This window comes from Chamaea fasciata, unplaced genomic scaffold (genome assembly GCF_029207755.1).
Source record: "Chamaea fasciata isolate MVZ Bird 193981 ecotype frontalis unplaced genomic scaffold, bChaFas1.0.hap1 SCAF_36, whole genome shotgun sequence".
In the NCBI taxonomy this organism is placed as follows: Eukaryota; Metazoa; Chordata; class Aves; order Passeriformes; family Sylviidae; genus Chamaea; species Chamaea fasciata.
Genome location: NW_027094121.1, coordinates 2,481,524 through 2,502,168, shown reverse-complemented (window position 1 = coordinate 2,502,168; position 20,645 = coordinate 2,481,524).

The following is a 20,645-nucleotide window of genomic DNA, read 5'->3' as shown; positions in this document are numbered from 1 at the left end:
ATAATCACAATTGTTTTATTTGGTCGGATTTAAACATATGTTTTCAAAATTTTCATATCAATGAACAATTACAGCATAATTAGGTACCAAATCTAAGTAAACACTCTGCTAGAACAATTTTAATTAAAGGAGATACTTAAGAAATGGTTTAATAAAGCAACCCTCTAGTCAGAGAAGCAGTACTTCTACTGTATATATTCTCTTTGCTATTCCAGCAGCCAGTTACTGTCTCAGCCATGCCTGCCTTTGCCAAATTAAGAATATGACTTGAATTCTACTCAGTGTAAAAATATACTCAAGAACACAAGAAAGAAGATGTTATCCGATGGCTATAATTTCAAAGACTTCAAAAATTCATCTTCATATTGACCTCAACTTGTCCAAAAATCTGGATTGCTAACAGGCTGTTTCTTCCAGAAGACCTAAATTTTTCCTTGTGTTCTTAAGCACTGCAGACTCTCTGATAATAAACCTTTGCCAGAGTGGACTTGAAAGAAAGAGAAGGGCGAAGGTGCTTTTATGCCAAACATAACAGTTAAGGGTTTATACAAAAATACTAGTGGGCCCACGTGAAACAATACCTGGTTAGTTTTACATTACCAATCATTATCAATTTCATAAAATATCATATCAACATCAATGCTTACTAAAGAGAAGAGTTTTGCAAAAAAAACCCCCTTAATTCCAGAACCCCTCAAGAATAAAATATTTCTATGATAATAATCTTAACTTTTAAGTGAGGAGACTGAAATACAGCACTGCGGTTTGGAAACCACGTTACATGAGGTCTAATGGAGATGTGGAAGTGTTTACTAGCAGAGATGGGATATTTTTTCACTTGATCAGAGGAGAAGTAAAATAAAACCCAAAAGCAACAGCCCAAAGTAAAAGGACAGAGACCAAATCAATGCTAGTCTGTGTCAGACTGAGCACCTGAATGTCTTGAAAATACCTCACCAGCCCTCTGTTCACCGTTTTTGCTCTTTACTGCTAGCAAGAACATTTAAAAATGAGTTTAGGTAAGTGACAACATTGACTTTAGTGCAACACTCCTCACTCCTTCAGGAACTGCAGACCCATCTTTAATGAGCAGTGTCACTTAGCCACAGCGTGAGTGGCTTGCAGTCAATCAAAGCAAGTCAACTGGAAAATCCACCCCTACTTCTGCTAACAGAGAGAGAACAACCAACACTGAAGCAGCAATTAAACTACCTTGATTTATCCCCTTCCTTCCTGTGCAGAATTGTCCCTGTTTTAGATCTTCCCTACCTTTGCTCCTTCATGGAAATTCAATGCGCTGCATCATCAGGCCTTCCCAAATCCATTTTCTATTCCAGAAGATGAACAACCAAACAACCATCCTTTCCAATAGCTTTCAGCTGCCCAACCCAAGCCCTCTAGCTGAGAGTTTCATCTTTATTTAACTTGTTCCTTGGCCTAAAAAATACTGCTCCTACAATAAATGAGAAGATTATGGAGCTATCGACCAAGGCTTAAAAAGTGACTGAAAGAAACAAAAAAAGAAACACTTGAAAAGGTGTGCCTCTCTTTCCCAGCCTCCTAGTTTCCCTTTTGCTCTTCAGTTGCAATTTCAAGTCATTTAAGATAGTATTTGTAGAAAAGTATGAAGAAAAAATACTTTCACACTGCATTTGTGACTACTGTAAACTTTAAAAACTATATCTTCTACATGAACAAGAGAGTATTCAACAGCTTTGTGCTTTGGCACTCCAGAAATGATTTCAGGACAGTCAACTTCTGAACATCATCTGACATTTTAGGAACTGAGGTTTTTCACTACACATTAGTGTAACTGCTGAGCCCTTAGGTTTGCTGCTAAATAAATACTCCTGCCTATTAAAATTATTTCATCACTATTGATCCTCAACTTGTGCTTCTCAGGCTGTTATATTTCAGTATATTTCAAGTGCCGAGTTCTGAAAACACAAGTCAGTATGGATGTTTTTAAACCACTTGAAAATGTTCAAGAAGTTGCCAAAGTTCACACTCTTTAAATACCACCTAAAGCATTAATTAAAATTCCTTTCCAGAGGGGCTGAAGAAATCCTGTTATACAATGGCACCTACCTCTAAACTTGCTAAAAGCAGAGGATGCATTTCAACCTCTGTAATTTGATGCTGGCAGTGAAGTTACACAACAACAATCTCTACTGCCAAGGTAAAATGTGCAAAGAGGACAAACAAAAGGCTGAAGTTCAGAGTGGGTAAGTTGGATTGAAAACTGGCTCAGCTGCTGGGTTCAAAGTGTTGTTGTCAGCAGCACAAAGGCCAGCAGTGGTAGAGCCCAGGGGCAAAAACTGGGGCAAATATTGCTGTCCTTCACTAACCACGCTGATGATGGGATCTCATAGGCCTTCACCACTTTGGAGATACCAAACTAGGAAGACTGGCTGATAGAAAAGCTGGTGGTGCTGACTTTCAAAGACACCTCTCCAGGCTGGAGAAGTGCTCAGACAGACTGTATCAGAGACAGAACTTCCTTAAGCATCAGGACGATTGTCAAGTCCCAAACTTGCCGCTATATTCAAAGTATATATATATATATATTCAAAACCCAGCTGGACACAGCATTGAGCAACCTGCCCCAGTTAACTTGCTCCAAGCAGAGCAGTTGGACTCAGCCACCTCCAGAAGTGCCTTCCAACCACAACCGTCCCCATGATGCAGCTGCCTTCAGCTTTTGGACAGACTCTGTGGACAATAGTACACTTTTTCATTAGAGTCCATTTAAAAAAACCCCATGAGTTTTTCTGTTTTTCACAGAAATCCAACAAAAACCAACAAAGACTGCCCCATCTTGTCTCACATGATCAATTTTTTCTTAAGGAAGTCTATTAAGGGCCAGTAAGGCTTTTTCTCTTCTGCATGCACTTTTTTGAACGTAAATAAGAAAACATTCCACTGTCTAAACACCTTTTTGAGGCTGAGGATTTTGTAAATATTTGTTGTGAGAATGAATTACATCTGGGTCCTTTCTTTTTTTTAATTTTGTTTGGTTTGGGTTTTTTTTTTTTCCCTGTTAATTGCCCCTAGGGCCCCCTGAGGGAGATTTTCTTTGCTAAGAAAGCCTGAGGCACATAACTCTGTCAAGCTCTGTTTGCATCTCTGCCTCCTAAAAGGGTTACTCAGGTTGTTTTTATTGCTTTGGACACACACCTGCACACAAGATACTACCTCCAAAAAGCTGGAGCAACCTTCTTCCCCAAGCACAAAAAAAATTTAAATATCAAAGAAAGACACTTTTCTTGAAAGAATATACCCATTGTTTTATGGCAGCAGAGATCCTACTACCAGCAATGACTGGCAAATGCACAAAGTACAGACATGACTCTGCTCTCCTCCAAAACCTACTGTTTTACTCCTTCTGGCTTGTTCATTTGGCAGTTTGTTCTCAGCTCAAACTCTCCCTGTGCCACATGCTCAAGTTGTCTTTCCTCCCCTCTGCAGTTTTCCCTCACAGCCCTAATCACAGCTGACCTCTTGTGGATTGACTACTTATCAACACTCACGAAATTCCTACTCAGTCATTCTGCAGAGCTGAGATGCCCTGGGCAGTGTCCCTGCCCAGGCACAAACTGTAGGAAGAACAAGAGCTGAACTGATATTGCTTCTCTTAAAAGCATATTTAGGGAAAACACAGGCTTCCAATCCATTAAATGAACATAGAAATGAGACAAAACAGACTAATGAGATCAGGCAATAAAATTTTCATAAGAATAGAACATTTTGACTAAATTTCCTGTGCTAATTAAGGTTACATTCTGAGCTGATAAGACATATCCATTTCATAGTAAATTAATTGCTTGAGCAATGTGAATATTTTACATGTACTCTACAGTAGGTGTCCAAGATGCACACTTTTAAGTTAGCAGTGACTTTTGGTCACTGTAAGCTTAAAGAACTGACTGCCTCTGTTCTATCTCTAAATTTCTCATCTCAACTTTCCTCCCAGTGCTGCCCCTGTTTGAGTTCCTCATTTTCCAGGTAAGGGGGACTATCCCAGGGGAGAGACACACAAGCACGGGACTGATACTCATCCAAGAATGTTTCCATGGTTCTAACAGTTACTCAAATTATTACAGATTGACAAGTATTTGAAACAAATATGAGTGAAAATGCAATTTTGTGCCATCAAACCAAACAAGGACAGGCTTCTTATGTCTCTACTTGCACTTGACTGGAAATAAAGTTTCCCTTTGCTTGTTTCTGCTGCCCTCTGTGCATGCGACTTCTGAAATTCAGGCAATTTCTGCCTCTGACAACAAGAATAAACTTGCACAACTACTCAGGGCTGTGTCTCCCCGAAGGAGGCAGTTTGATGCAATTTGTCAAAAGCCAAAAGAGTGCTTTAATGGACAATTGACTTCAAATGACTGCAGCTGTTGCCTAACAAAGGAACAGAGACAAAAGATTAAAAGTGCTTCTACCCATGCCAATACAATTCTCAATGATCAATGAATAAAACACACCCTTTTCTATCTCCCCTTTTTAGTCAAAAGCAATAAAAGTAAGGAATCATTCTGTTTCTGTAGTTTGCTACACGTGATGTTCAATCAAAGCACTTGGGGAAATTTCAGTAGGTATTGCTAACAAAGTGCACATACACATTTTGAGCTTATTGCTTTGTCTTGAAAAGTAAAGCCAGATACTCCCTCTTCTCTCAGAGCTCAAAAAAGTCACTGAAAACGTCTCTGAAACTCCACGTATCAAACAAAGCTCTAAAAAAAAAGCCACCAGAACCTCCACACCCTGATCTGGTCCCAGGAGAGCTTGTGCTCTCACATTGCAAGAGTCTCATGTTCTTATGTATGAAGCTCATACTTCACTATCAGACACCATTATAAACACAGTTGGAGCATAGAGAATGAATAATCTTAAGTGTTCAACACGAACTTAATAGAAAGACAGCTCATTATTCATTTTGAGGGCCTTTCTTTGCCTCGCCATCTTTCTTTGTTGAAATGATGAGCATGAAAATATTACTCAACAGCAAACATAGGGAAGTTAGGACAGCAGCATCTCATTAGACCACAGGGAATATTTGGTATTTCAAGGTAGTGAAGGAAGAAAATATAGATAAACACGAGACAGAGCTAACCACAGCATTTGAATGTTACCCCAAGAGCTCCTCCGTGCTACCCCATCCTTCAGTCATCCAATTTCAATTACCCCTTGAGCTACTCAGGCATATTCATCTACAAACTAAGAACAGAACTCGCATCAGGGTGATATTATTCCTTTTCAAGGTTGCAAGTACAGTTTTCAGTATTTCTACTCCTGGGAAGCACTTATGCACTGGAGCAGCCCCACTGCCGATGTTTATTCTTTCCCAGGACTGGCAAGTCTTTGAGCTCAAGCTCCTTGGGAGTACCAAAACATTCCATTTCCTTCAATTTTGTCTTCACCTAATCCAATACCTGCCTAGCATTTAACAGAGAGAATACTTCCATATCATCATTTACTGCATGTAGAGATGAGTTAGGCACATAATTAATTTTCACTTTTACCCATGAATTTATTTCCAGATGTTCCCAATATTGCTGTGCAGCAGGCAGGCTGCACATGGCAGTGTGCCAAAAAATACATGAGCTGTGAGACTAGAATGCAGTTTTTGTTGACTAATGTCACTTTTCCATCAAACTCAAGGAGTTCCAGTGGGCTTATGAATTCATTTGAAGAACAGGGTTGGGTTTTTCTTATTATGCTTATTACTGACTTCCCACCAGGACAGGCACCTTCAAATTCCAAAAACAACACACGTGGACGTGCTCAGAAGAAAAATTGCCTTCCAAATGCATCAACTCCAGAAAAACACTGCTCAATCCCATTTTATAAATCCCAATACAAAGTATAAAGATAAAATCTGGCTTCAGGCATACAGGAAGCCATTGCCCACATTAGCACCACCTCTGGCACTCAGCGCTCTGGCTATCTGTTCAAAGCACTGGATTCAACTCTTCACATTTGAGATGTTCATACAGTTACAAGGGGCCAGCTAACACTGCTGTTTTAAGTGAAAAGTGCCAGTCAATATGTAATAAATGCCAAATAAAAAGCCACGGTGAAGAAATCCCGTCTTGTCAGTCAGGAAGATTCTAAATGAAATAAAGGAGAATCTAACCAGCACCTGTGAAGGCGTGTTCGTCCTGTATTAACACCACATCTAGCTGTGTTACCTTACAGCCACCAACAAACATCAAATTTACACCAGATAAGGACTTTTCTTTTAGGCTCATATTAACACAAACTTGTTGGTCTAAAAGCATTTCTGTACACACTTACACAGAATATAAAATACCCTAAATGCACAATACTTAAAGGAACAAAGCATCAGGTGACAAGCACTCTTTCACTATCACTCACAGTTACAGAAGGAGCCCTTTACTGCCTATTCCACATGGAAAGCATTTGTTCCAAACTACTAAGTCACAGGTTGCCTCCAAGGAAAATCTGATATACCAGAGTATTTTCCCCTTTAATCTTCCACCAAAGGTAAAGCACACCAAATTAATTTGTCAGAAAGCAGAGCAGTCAGGACTACCTGCACCCCCCTAAAGATCCATGAAGGAATCACTTGCTAACAGAATCTCTTGCTAACAGGAGAAAAATAAAAATACATTTCCTGTATTTCATAAGCACAGAAACTTTGCTAGACCAATGGACGCCCATATTTCAGCCTAATGAGGCAACTCTTACTTCTTCAGTATTATATTTTCATGTACGATAGTTAACAAAACTACTCAAATGTCACCATTTACATTACACAACTGAAAGATTCACTTTGACCTATGCATTCAAATTAAGATGGGGTACAACATGGAATTATTACCTGAATTATGTTCAAAGCCCTGGAGAGACAGGTCTGACCCCTCATTGCTCAGAGTAGACATGTAGAAGTATTTAAACACACACGCTCAACCCCCACACAGCTATTCTAAAAAATATTAAGTACTTTTACTACCAAACAAACTCCAAGTTACTCTTTCATCCTGTCACGAGAATCACATACAAAGTTTTCCATATCAGATTATCTCTGACTAGCTAAACTATATGCTTATTTGCGCTATTAACACCTTTAACAAAACTGTTTAATAGCTATTTTATAGCTATTTAACTGTTTAATAGGTAAACCCATACAACTTTGGTAGACTGATCAAATAATTTGATCGAAGTTCATTAATGACAGGGTAGGAAACATGGAGGTTTTCTTCGAATAATAAATCACTGTGTAACTTTTTCTTAAACTTATCTGGCGTAACAAATGGCTACAAATTAAGTCAAAACCATACGGTAGAGGCTAAAGCAGAGAGCACGAGTTGAATTTTATTATACAGAACCATATGCTGCACTTAACGTCTGTGATGACTTTGCCTTTCGCCACAGACGATGCCTATAAATCAGCACTGCAGATGTGAGAACTCCACTAAACTCTACAACTGAATGATCTTGAACACACAGATTCACTATTTTCCTTTATCACATTGTCTCAAAGGGTTACTTGTGTTATGGATCACTTTTGTGCTGTTGCAGAGTGCCATTTCTAGCACAGCCAGCTCTTCGAGCAGCACTCCAGCAATACTTAAAGGATAACTGAATAACCCATTCCAAGACCAGGGCTCCTTAGAGTTCTCCACATAGATACTCCAAATAGCAGAACACTGGGCAGAACTTTCCACAGAATCGTTTCTGAACCTAAGGAGCTGAAATTGTGAGTGCAACTTGCACATCTGCAAGATTGGGACTCAATGCTCTGCTCCAAGGCAGCTCACTTCTGCAGCTCATGCCGAGTTTGGTATTCCACATACTAAAAAACCAACATCCAGCATCCTAGAATGAAACTGCTTTGATGTCAGGTAACCAGGTGAACCCTAAACAAAAAAGGAACTTGACCACAGCAGCCTGACACAACTTTAGGCAGTGGCTGCACAATAGGAGCAAAAATAAGCCAAATACGTGAAAGGCACATGCTGAGTTGAGAGGTTGATCTTCTGCTGTCTATTAGACCACTTATCTACAGTTCGGACATTTCCCGCTTTCCACACAGAGATTATGACATTAGAATAACACTAACATTACTGAGCAACACACAATCCCTTCAAATGGCATTTCAGTTTGGAGATCTAAAAACACTAAGCAGAAACAGCAATACAGTCCACCTGACTGCTCAAATTGGTAATTTCTGGTGAAATGAAGGGAAGATGCTTTCAGAGAAGTAGTTTAGCAATCCCTATTTTAAGAGTATTTAAAAATACACTGCATTTTCATTGCCAGTGCCACAGGGCACATCACATGGAAGATGTTTCAGAAAACTGCTCACCGCAAAGGTCACATCTCAAGGTAAAGCACTTGCACTAGTATTGAAAAAGGCACTTTTCAAAAGGAAAAAGTGAAGGTTATTTCCTTGTTCCCACTGACCACAAACCCCCTTTTTTTAAGCCAGAATAATTTACACTTTTTTTTTCACTTGGCCACTTTTCACCGCCACCTGGTTTTGGGTTTTCCCCCAAAACCAGCTAATTTTATTTAGCTAAAGTCAGTTCCTGCTACTAATAACATACAAGTCAAACCCCCCACTGATTTTTGGTGAGATCAAAGGGATCAATAACTTTTCATCTCAGCCTGCCTATTCTTTCCTATTTCTTTCCCTTGAGTGTAGATTTTTCATGAGTTTGAGGCACTGCTACAGACAGCGCCATGCTGTTTCCTTAGTACATTTTATCCAGAAAGTACTTGAAAAATACCATTACAAATAATGCCCAAGTACCATTTTAAGAAGAAAATGGGGCTACCCTGAGCAAATTATCTTCCTCCTTCTAAATTTGATTCCATAATTTCATCTTAATTAAAATAAAACACAAGATTTATCCAGCAAACATCTTTAGAAAAACATTTCTACAAAGAAGGGAATTCATCTATTTAAGGGTTCTGCTCCTGCCTAAACAATTAATAATCCAAATACTCACTTCAATATCTAACTGGATAACAAGACACAACCAAACACAGTGAGGAGGGTGTGCATGTTCACCTTTCTGGCCTCTTCAAAACACTGTCAAATCTGCAAAAACATCAGCAACGGAGAGAGAAGAATGAAAACTTTAAACTTTGCAATTCCTGTTTTTCCTGACTGTGGACCTGAAGCTCTGTTATGAGTACTTGAGAAGCACAGTAACCAAAACCGTTCGCCAGTTGGGATTCTCAGTGCCTAATTGTTCCAGCCAGAGAGGATTAACACAGTTCAAGGCACCTGACAACTTAATGCTTCCCTCATACTACAAAGACTAAAATCACCATTACTGGAAAACAAACAGACAAACAAAATAAAATCCACATTTAACCCCCTAGAACTTTCCCACAACTCCCAATACACTTTTCATAAAACTGTGCCCCATGAGCCAACATCCAGCTTTCACACAAGTCACTGAGTGAGCAGCAGCAGCAGCAGTAATCACTGCATTTTATAGTCATGTTAGCAGAGGCACAATTTTGTGGGAGAATTCATTATTTTGGTTTTGTCTGTAGTTGGGGATAGTAATTGTTCTCCAAAGAACTCACCCACAACCAAACCTCCACCAACGTCAATGAATGAACAGATCATGGCCCAATATGAAGGGTAGGAGCAAAGCCATCTGTAAAGAACAGCTGTATTTGCTCACTGCAAGAAAGCAGAGAAGCAGACAAGCATGGTGGCTTGTGGAGTGCCCTACTTAACAATATTTTATACCCCAAGCTTGTATTTCAAGCAGGAGAGGCCTGAAAATTCACCCTGCCCAGCTATCAGGCAGAAGATCAGAAAATACCAGGAATCTCACTCCTGCCCTCCCTGCAGGACCTGTGTGCTGCCAGCCTGAACCCCAAATTCTCCTCGGTGCTCTGAGCAGCTGGAGCCAGGATAAGCAGTGATCCACAGCCACAGCCCAGGCCAGATCACCCTGGAGAAACTCCACTCACCCAGCTGCAGTTTTCAAAGGAGATTTCTTCTACAGAATAACTGGAAAAATAACTCAAACCCAACTAGCAATCTAGTCTCAGACATTTTCAGCATCCGTCCACAGTAAACTGCTCTGCCACTTGGCTCTCTCCAGTTGCTATAAAAGCCAGTAACACAGAATTGGAACTGAGACTGTCAAGAAAAGCAACTACAGTTGCACAGGTCCAGATTATGAACCATACCATCAACACCTGGGAAGTATTATACGGGGAATCCATCAGAACACAGTTATCTTGGTTTTAAAATATACATATTCTGTCTAGTAACACTGCTAAAACTCCTTGCAGATATCCACCTCAGGACCTGCAGTTCCTCTCCTAAAGGAAGGCTCAGTCTGGGACTCATTCCTCTCACTTCCAAGACACTACTTTAGAAAACTGCAGCATTCCAACCTAACCCTTCCTCCAACACGGGGGCTGGAAGAAAAGATTCAGAATTTCTAGCCACCCCCATAGGTTCAGTCATACAGCTATGGCAAAATGCATCTCTTCTCTGCAGTCTTCTCATGTAAGATTTGTTTCTTTAATAAACCTTTCCTTGGAGGAGCAGTCTTACACCAGTATGAGATTTATAATATTTTAAGTAAATTTATAAACCAAGAGTTTGTAGTTGTACATACAGCAGAGATTCCAGATGAGAGCAGAGCAGACCAAATGCAGCCAGCCTGGTGCTTTAAAACTGAGGTCATTGACTGATTCCTGTGATCCACAATCCCAACACCAGGCCACACCTGGTGTTCTTGCCTCTCTAGAGAAAAGCACACAACCTATTATCTCTGCTAAGCTCATTTGGTACCATTTAATACATATTTATTACACACTCACAAAATGGCAAGTGTGGTTGCATCACTACCACAAAATGTTCTTGAGGATTTACTCAATCATTGATGATCACAGAAATGGTAAGAAGAGAGGCCAAACAATAGGGTGAAAAGGTGGATTTACCCTACACAGCATCCAACTTCTTAACAACAGGATGGACTTTGCCACTTATTGCTAATGCTAACTAACTCACATAGAAGGATTTACAAGTTTGATCTGCAAGACAGTTCACACAAGGCCACAAAAGAAAACAAGCACTTTACATGTTGAATTTCACCCCTGTTTATGAGGTTTTCTCAGGATATTTAACTTCAATTATCAAACACAAATTTTCAAACATACTAGTGAACATCCCTCAGTCCAGAGTCTGTGCCTATTTCTTGCTGTAAGTTAGATGAGTAAACAGATAAAATTGTATCAGTTCCTTTGAACCGACCAATTTCAATTCAATTGTGGTTACAGCATTTCAACGGCGAACAAAAAGCATGCACAGCTGAGTTTCAGAAGATATAAATACTCACACAAAGCAACATTTTCAACTCCAAGAGTGTTTCGTATGACACACTTAACTACCTCCAGTACCTAAGAGATCTGTATTGAAAAATCTGAGCCACGTTACTAGTTTTAAGTGGACATTAAAAAACCAAACCCAAACATTAACATGCCACATGTCCTGGCTCTGTTAGCACTGCATTGGCCATAAACACACAATATTTTGATTCCAAAGATTTCTCAAGGTTTCCTGGGTTTTTGTTGTTCCTACAAGTATCCCAGCTTGTTTTTACTCACTGTACCAGTCTCAGGTTGTAAACACAAGTGGGCTGTGACTCTCCCATAAGCAAGTTTTTTCATGTATTTGCAAAACTGACCGCACGAACGTGGTTACAGCTGCTCACATGCTCTACTGCCTGCACACACTGAAATGCCAAACAATTAAGGAAGGCTCCAATGAATTATCAAGATTTGGGATGTTTTTTAAGAGCTATTTCAAAAAATAACTAAAACCAGTATTTGTTGATGCATTTACTACCACGTAATTGTACTAAAGCCCGTTGAAGAGACAAATTTGAGCGGTTTTTTTTAATGCCTAAAGAAAGTATCTTTACCGAACACAAGAATTGGTTTACACTAGCAAAGCATCAGCCCAGATCCTGCATTTCATCAGTGCTTGGACAGATAAAATGAATTTTGTATATCTATCTACCAAAGGATTGCTATTCTTGGCAGCTTATTATCCTGACTGGATCAATTAATTCCTTGCATTGGGGCAACAGGATGATGCACAGATAGATACAGAAGCTCAGAAAACCCTTAGAAATACCTAGTGACTGACCATGAGACTCTGGCCAACCTCAGCCCAAGCATTTTCTCAATATCCTCTGTACACTAATCTAGGGGAGCTATGAAAGACAAGAAATCTCCCCTAATACAAATTACCACTCACCAGTGGCCAATATTACAGCCCTGACCTGATAAAAATATCCAGGAATCATCCAAATCAGATTTTTCTCCCTATCCCATCCGCTGACAAAATTACACAAAGCAAAGTGTTTAAACTGCCATTATGTACCAAGACACATGAAGATGCACAAGATCCTGTATTTGGTAACTGAAGTTTCCTCATGCAGCAAGGGGAGGACAAACTGGGGGGAAGCAATCTCTTTGTCCTAGCATGGACACAGAAGAAAACCATTTAGTCTGAGACTAAATTCATGTCATAATGAACTTGTACCTTTGTTTGTTCCCACCACTTTCCAAATATTCCTCTCTTAAAATAACAATCCTTTTCTTCAGGCTGCATTTTCACTTTCTGTGTTAAACACCTCCAAAATAACTTTGAATATCTGAGGAATTCAAGTGGTTGAAAACAGGGGTTGGGAGGAAAACAATTTAAACAGATTGGTTTAAGCCCAGTGTGCTTATATGAAAATCTTTCATTTGGCTTTCCACAGCTCCATCTGCATGGCCATCTCTGTAGACTCACGGACAGCTTTAAACTTGACATTATCTAATGTATCTTGGGAAAAATCCTCCAGAGCAAAGTGAATTTTTAAAAGTGGTACTGCGCATTCAATGAGCAACTAATACATTACATTTACTTGAACTGCAGCAGAAGAACATTAAGGATAATAAGCCCATTTGGAACGTTCTTTAGCCTACATTTGAATATACATTTCAGGTGTAGATGTTACAGTATTACGGGGGGGGGGGGGGGGTTGAGTCCAGGCTTTGTGTAAAAATTAACAACTCCAGTATATTTGGTGAGGGGAAGCAGCAAAAAAATCCCATAAACACACTGTACACAACCTGTGTCTTGTTCAATTCTAGTAGAGGTCATTGCTTTCATTAAAAATAACAAAATAAACCCTTGTTAAAAATGAGCACATACAACTTCCACTTAGAATTTAGTTTCAATCCAGTTGCTTGCCACTTTAATTCAGCCCTTGCTCCCACTTTGTGATACGCAAATATTTCTCATCCGAGCCCCTCTGGCCAACACAGGGTTTGAAAATAACCAAACAGCACAGTGTGCAATTTAAGGTCCTGACAACAAGCACAGAAATGTTGTTTTACGCTTGAGGGAGCTGTGCACAGACCATCTGCCGCCTTTGTGATTCCCCTGATGCCTGTGTCACAGCGAGGACATACGAAAAGGCACGGAATGCAAACAGAGCCATCACCATGGAGTTTGGGAGGAGAACCTGAGCCAGCCCAGCACCTCTGATCCCAGAGACAGCACTGCGATCATCAGATCCCTGTCAGGTGATGGGAGCTCGCCTCCAGTACAAGGTCCCCCAGGGAACAACCCCACTGGGCATTTTTTGTTATTAGAGCAGCATTACATACTTCATGCAGAGGGATTTGGGCTAATGGGATCAGATAGCACTGAATGACACAAAGCGATAGAAATCAGAGAAAAATACAACAGCTGGAAATGCAGAAGATTTGGTTTAGATGTATTTAGTATTGTAAGAAGCTCTATGTAAGGATGAGCTTATACTACTTTATAACCTAATGCCTCCTCCCTTTCCCTTCTCTCCCTCAAGGAATGAAAATGACACTTCCTGCAGAATCCAAGAGCTGATATCCAATTGCCTCAGATCACCCATGTTTATCTGAGAGAAACAGATAAGTCAAATTTACATCAAAGCATAAAAGGAAATCAATTCCTTCAGGATTATATTTCACATGGAAGATGAAGAGATTCCTTTCAAGTATCCCCACTCTTCAAACCATCCTATTATTGCATCTACTTGAAGCATTGTTGAGTCCAACATGCTCTTCTGATTCCTAAGCTCTGTTTAGAAGAAAGACACCAATCCTCCACTGTGCACACATGCTATGATAAGGATTTTAAAGCTTTTACCTATTTTATTATTTGGTTTGGAGATTTTCACCAAGGATCCAATATTAGATTAACTGGGATTCACTAGAAAACCTGCCTGTTATGGAGATAAACACAACATATCTCAGAGTTAAAATTGATGTCCCTTTCTCATACTGTCAGTCTTCTATCCAAAACAATGACAAATACACTCAGAGGAAGAGAACAACTTTTCTTTATATATCATCTTGATTTTACAATACATTTTTCTCTTTTTTTTTCTTCTCGAGAAAAATCGCTTGTGTTAATACTTTCCCTAATACATGCCAATGAAGCAAATAAAATGAGTTTGAGCCATCCAGACTTCAAAATGAAAGGTGTAGAGGAAAAGGAATGCAGTTATATAAGACAAGTACAGCCTCCTAGCCCGTTTTATACATACCAGGACCAGAGAAAAATTCAAGGTTCTTGTCTCTTCTAGAACAGTTGTGAAAACAGATGATCCTGGTGTCAGACCAATGTTCTCCCCACCCCAAATGGAAACTCCAGACAAAGGCAAACCAGGAAAAGCACGAAGACAGCCTAACTTCTGACACGCTTCAGAGAAGCCTTCAATACACCTTTGGTAAATGGCGGCCACAGAGTCCTTAACTACATTAATAATCCACTTTTCTTGGACAGACTCCTACACTGGATTCCACAACTACGAGAAAAGACTCATTTGAGAAAGTCTTCCACACACCATATTTAAATGGAAATATCTACAAGTGAAATAATTCATGGTAAATGCCTCCACTAAGGGGATTTATGCCTCCATCATGTTCTAAGCAACACCTTGCAGATGATCTCACTTCATCATGACATCCCTGCTTCAGAATAAGAATAATTCTATGCTGTTTTTTCAAGTGTTTCTCAGAATAATTCTACGCTGTTTCTCAGCTTCGATCCATTTTCTTGTACATGCCATGTTTGTGACACTAAAATTTATGATCCAGAATAAAAGAAAGCTGTTTCTTTTCAGAACTACTACAAATATTATTTTCTTGAACTGAAACTAACAAGTCTATAAACACAGTAGTATTGGACATCTTTTCCAGAACCTTCTAGAAGCTATAAAATTGAGGTAAATTATATAGTTTCAGTTAGGGAGAAAATCAACAGCAATAAGTCAAACCTGGCATTGCCCTGCCAATCCCACATGTGACTTGTGGCCTGACAGTGTTGTCAGCTCTCCATCTTAAAACAGCTTGGTTTTCCATTCCACTGAAACCAAACCTTTTCCACAGCATCAACACATTCCCTGCTTATGGCCAGCCTGTTGTGAGCCAGCACCTTCACAGCTGCTTGTTGGGTGGGTGGGTTTTTTGTTTTAAAAGCTTCTCCTTCACAACAATTCTCACTAGCACATCAACTTCACTCCATGTTACTCAACTGTGCCCTGCTTTACATTCCAGGCTGTTGAGACCATCCAGTTCTTCCAGGAATTATCTGCTCCTCCAGCCTACCAAAGTCTCTTAATCCTGTGCCATAGCATTTAGTTCATGCTGAAGAACAGTCTCAAGACAAACCCTGAGGATCTGTATTAACAGACCAATTCTTCCCTTCCAAGTACAGCTTCTTGCTCTCCCCTTCAGTCATTCCCTGTCCACTTTACCAACCACCATTTTAACACCTTCTTTTGTAATTTCCCATAGAGAACTACACAGACATGCTTCTTAAGTGTAGATGATGAACTTCCTACACCGAAACTATTATTTTATCAAGTTAAAGGACGGGCTACATCTGGCACCAATTACTTTGGAAAAAAACCCTCTCATCCATGTGTTATTTGCTGTTGAATCTGTCAATATTTTTTCCAGATAGGCTCTAGAAAGTCATCCATCCTCTTCAGACCAGAATAATTCTCTTGCCCCTCTCCCTTCCCCATTTTTTTTTCTTCCTTTTACACATTTTTTGTCTCTCAAAATGTAGTCATGATGTTTGCCAATAGATTTCACAAATCTCTAAGGGCCTAGTTCTTGAGTAAAAACGAATTAGAGATAGATGTTGATATTTGTCACAAATACATTTAATTCCTCATTTCAGACAGAGCCCTTCTTTGGTTTGTTTAATCTCTGCAGTTCAGGCAACCTCTTGCACATATATCAACTCACTTAATCCTTGCCTTCTTCCCTTTCTCTGCCCTCTTCTCACCCCCACACACAAGCACATGGCTCTACAGACCTGATAAAAAATCAACTTTCATGAGCAAGCTACTTTAGTCTGCAAATCACCCTGAGCAAAATATTGCCAAGTAAGGGACACACTACAATTAAACATTAAGAAAAAGCTGCCCTAAAAAAGTGAAAAACGCTTATTAGAAAGGATAGACAGGAGTCAGGAAAAACTAAACTTAGAGCAAAATCTGGTTTCTTCAAATAATTAAATTTGAAGCAATACAAAAAGAAAAAAACCCTATTTCTGTGTTTCCAACTGTCTTCGTATTTGTCCAATTACTAACCCAGATATGGAAACAAACCAATGTAATGCACTTCAACTTGATCCCTGGAGATGCCTCCTTGAAATAAGATTCAAAACCACAACTTCTCAATTCCTGTTGAAAATTCATTTCTTCGGAACACTGTTAGGCAGAACAGTGAGACAAAAACCTCTGAAAAAGAATGCACCACCACAGACAGAAAATTATTTTGAATCTATTGAAAGCATTGATATTAAATCTTGTTACAAGCTGAAGTCTGTAACAAAAAGTACTATTTCCTACAGGACACTTAAGGACTGTAGGACACCATGTCTCCATAGGCCCGGGAAATATGTTTTGAAAGATACTCCTTCAAAGGCTTCATCCAGAGTTTGGACAAAACTAGATGTCCAAGTTTCCCGTCTCTTGAAGTAACAAGTAAAAACAATGGTTTGAAGACTGTTAGGACAATCCTGGAAACATAAGAGCAGTCCACACAACCGCAAATCATTCTCTTTAAGGAAAATGCTGGAACTGCAAGTTGTCACAAGGCAAATTTGCAAACCTTAAACATTTCCACAAGTTTTCTCAGCTGTTCTGCAGTGTTGCTGCAGTGTCCTCTGCTCCCAAAAAAACAGGCTTTCCACCGTTTTTTTTTTTTTTCCACCGTTTTTTTTCCACCGTTAGTGTATTTTCATTTTGATTTTTTTGCTGTGTCACCTAATTTACAAGACCATTCACATTCAATATCCATAATTTTTGTGCCATTTTTTGTGTTTGTTAAATTGCACAGTTAACCTAAGAGAGAGAGAAAAATATTGCATGTAGGCCTGGCAGGCTAAGTTTTAGTTGTACATTTGTATCCATGTGTTTGCCATAGGTTTTTTTGCATTTGAAATATTCTGTCTATGCATTTAAATATTCTTTTAATGTGAGTTTAAAGGGATTGAATAGAAAGATGAAACTGAGATCACTACACAGTCTTGATGCTGAAATCAGTCCTTTTTAGTCTAAATAATATAAGTGTGTAATATAAATGATACTTTCTTAGGAAGTTGTAGAAAAAAGCAGATAAATAATTCCTTTTAATGGTGGAGTTCTTCAAAACAGAATCAGAAATACTGCTTACTGTGTGCTTTCCTTAAAAGGTCTTTACATGAGGTAGCAGGAATAGGCATCAAGAATCCAAGCTTCTGGAATGTAAATTTCTTGAGTGTGTTTTGAAATATTTTATGGAGTGGGTTTCTGTTATCTTGCATATATCTGGGAGCATATGAAAAGTCGTACACCCTTACTAATAGAAGGTAAAAAATAAAGGGCAGTTTTTTAGCAGCCCATCTCCATGGTGTTGTCACAAGGTGCAGCAGTCTGTACCTTAGCAATGTGCTGAGGAACAAAAATGTTCTATTTGAGCGTGTACAGTAATTTAAATGCTCTTCTCTCTGAATTGTCTCCTCAGCTGGTTAAGGTTATGTTGGAAACTGTTGGAAGGTGTTATTTTCTTTGTTGTACCCCGAAAGGAACACTTTATAGATCACTTGTGTTACCAAAACCACGTCTAACTGAAGGTATGTGTATCTCTATTCTCCAGCAAGCAGGAAAAACGGGCATTTTCTTTTCTCGTGCAACTGATGAGCAAAAAGAGTACGTGAAAAGGACTGAGGAGGGTGGTATTTGTTTGGCTCAGGTTTCTTCAGTGTGACATTAGGGGACACTTGCCAGCCTTGGGGTCTATGTATGAAATTTACTGCACTTAATTGATTTTGTCCAAGACAATAGTCTGCTTCAATTGAAAAGTTTTACATCTGAATACCAGTAGCTTTGCAGCTGATCTGATCCTAACATTAACTCTGGGGAGAAATTCGGTCTAGGGAGAGCATTTCTGTATTTTGGATGCTGTGCTTTGAAAGTTTGGACGTGTAATCTTAACAAAATGATGGAGAAAGAACATCAGAAAGTCTGCACTGCATAAGCCATTGAAATGTACTCTTAAATGTCAGTTCAGGGGTGAAATTCTCTGCTCTGTTTGGCATTTATCCTAGGCTACCTATGTCCTGTGCTATCAAGCTGTACTGAAGGGGCTGCCTCACAAGAATTTTGGATATTAGTTGTTTATATCCATCGTGGTAATGGCTGATGTGTTTTCCAGATCAGCCACTGGAAGGTGTGAAAATTGTAAACTGATGAGCACAGAGAGGGTCTGACAGTTTCTCCTGCAGAAGGCAGTGATACATCTGTCCTCAAGCAAATGCTGCATAATCCATACAATTTATTAGTGAATCATGCCTTGAGCTTGGGAATTTCACAGGAGCGGAGCTATTCAGGGGTCTGACATGTGCATACAGTGTTTGTGGAGAGTCTCTTTGCATCCTCAGCAACCCCATCCATGCTTGTCCAGCCTCCTCCTTCCTCCAAAGCAGGGAAGAGATCTCTGAACCCATTGCTGCAGGAATTTACCCCGTTTGATTTATGATGGAAGCAAGCTCAGGTCTGTCAGAAGATCTACTTTCATCCCTAAAATGTGGGAGTGAGGGAAATGTGATTAGGAACATTACCTGCCCTCAGACAAAACTAATTGTGTCTAATGTTTGCTAATACTTAATGGCACTTTTCAGCAGTCAAACTTGAATGAGTTGATGATTGCTTAATGTACTTTGTGTAGAAAAGCTGTCAGTGGCCAGCGCAGGAGATGGGAATTACGTGGTCAAGGACTTGTACAGTAGGAATAGAACATGTGGAGAGTGTGATTGATAACTGGCTAGCTGCAAAAGGTCACATAGACATGAGAGAGCTTTGCTGAGCACACAGGCACTCTCATGAGAACCAGCAAGGCGGTAAGCTTCGCATGTCCTTGAGCACAGCTGGGATACGAGCCTGGATTGTTAGGCCTTGTAGCTGAAAGATATGAGGGAGAAGCACGGTAAAACAAAAAACTTACTCAAACTATGTAACCACAAAGAAATGTAGAAAGAGGCGTAGCTGACTTTTAGTCTGAGCACCAATCCTGAGCTTAACTTTTGCAATATGCATGAGCTTATTAGTGTTATTATTAAAAGCATTGTGTGAATTAACAATAAACGAGATTTGCCGATCACTCATATTGAGTGCCACATTTCTCCCGCTGCGGATTTCCCACAAGAACGGACTTTCCAGTTCTTAAAACCTTCTTAGTAGGAGGTGTGATGGTGCACTTTGACTAAATTGTGGTCAATTCTGTCTCCTAATAGCTGGCATCTTCAGATTCTACCGGCGGTGTTGGGAATGTCTTTTCAAGAGTTGAGAAGGAAAGTTTCTTTCAAGGATTCTGATCTTCCAGTGTGATGCGTAGATACCAGTCAACGTGTAGACAGATGACAGGCACAGACAGTATTCTTGGCAATTGCTTAGAAAATAAACAAAACATCAGGCAGTAGAATAATCCTGACAACAAGGAGGATAACAGTAACTTTTCCAAGGGACAAATGTCAATGTCACTTTCAGTTACATTGCAGGAAAAAATGGTAAAAGAAGTGGGTGTGACCCAGAATTCCCACAGCCAAGAGGATATGAGTACCAGTTTGGCTGAAATGACTGTTGCTTGTCATTCCCCAGTGACAGTTTGGAGAAGTCATCGCAGGCTCTTTTAATTGATGAATACTGATGTGTATAAGTCAGGTGTCGGTATATGTATTTTCACATCCTTTTTTTTGCTTTTTCCATTGTGCAGCAGGTAATCTCAGAACAGCAGTGGCTGTGCTGAAGCAATATAAATAGTAATCTCTGATTTTTTCCAATGATGTTTGATTGCCAAGTGATATCCTCAGCAAAGTTGGTCAGACCCTCTCAGTCCTACTCCTTGTAGCTACTGAGTACTGAGATTGTGGAAGGCCTTACTGAAGCCGACAGAAGTAATTTTCATTGCCTTCAGTGACTTTTAAATTGGGCTGAAAGTGCTGGTTGGTCTCAAAAATACTTTGTGAGCTTTGATCTAATGAGTGGAGACCAGTGGTAAATCAAAATGGAAGGAAGAGCTTTGTGGGCAAAATGCAGTAC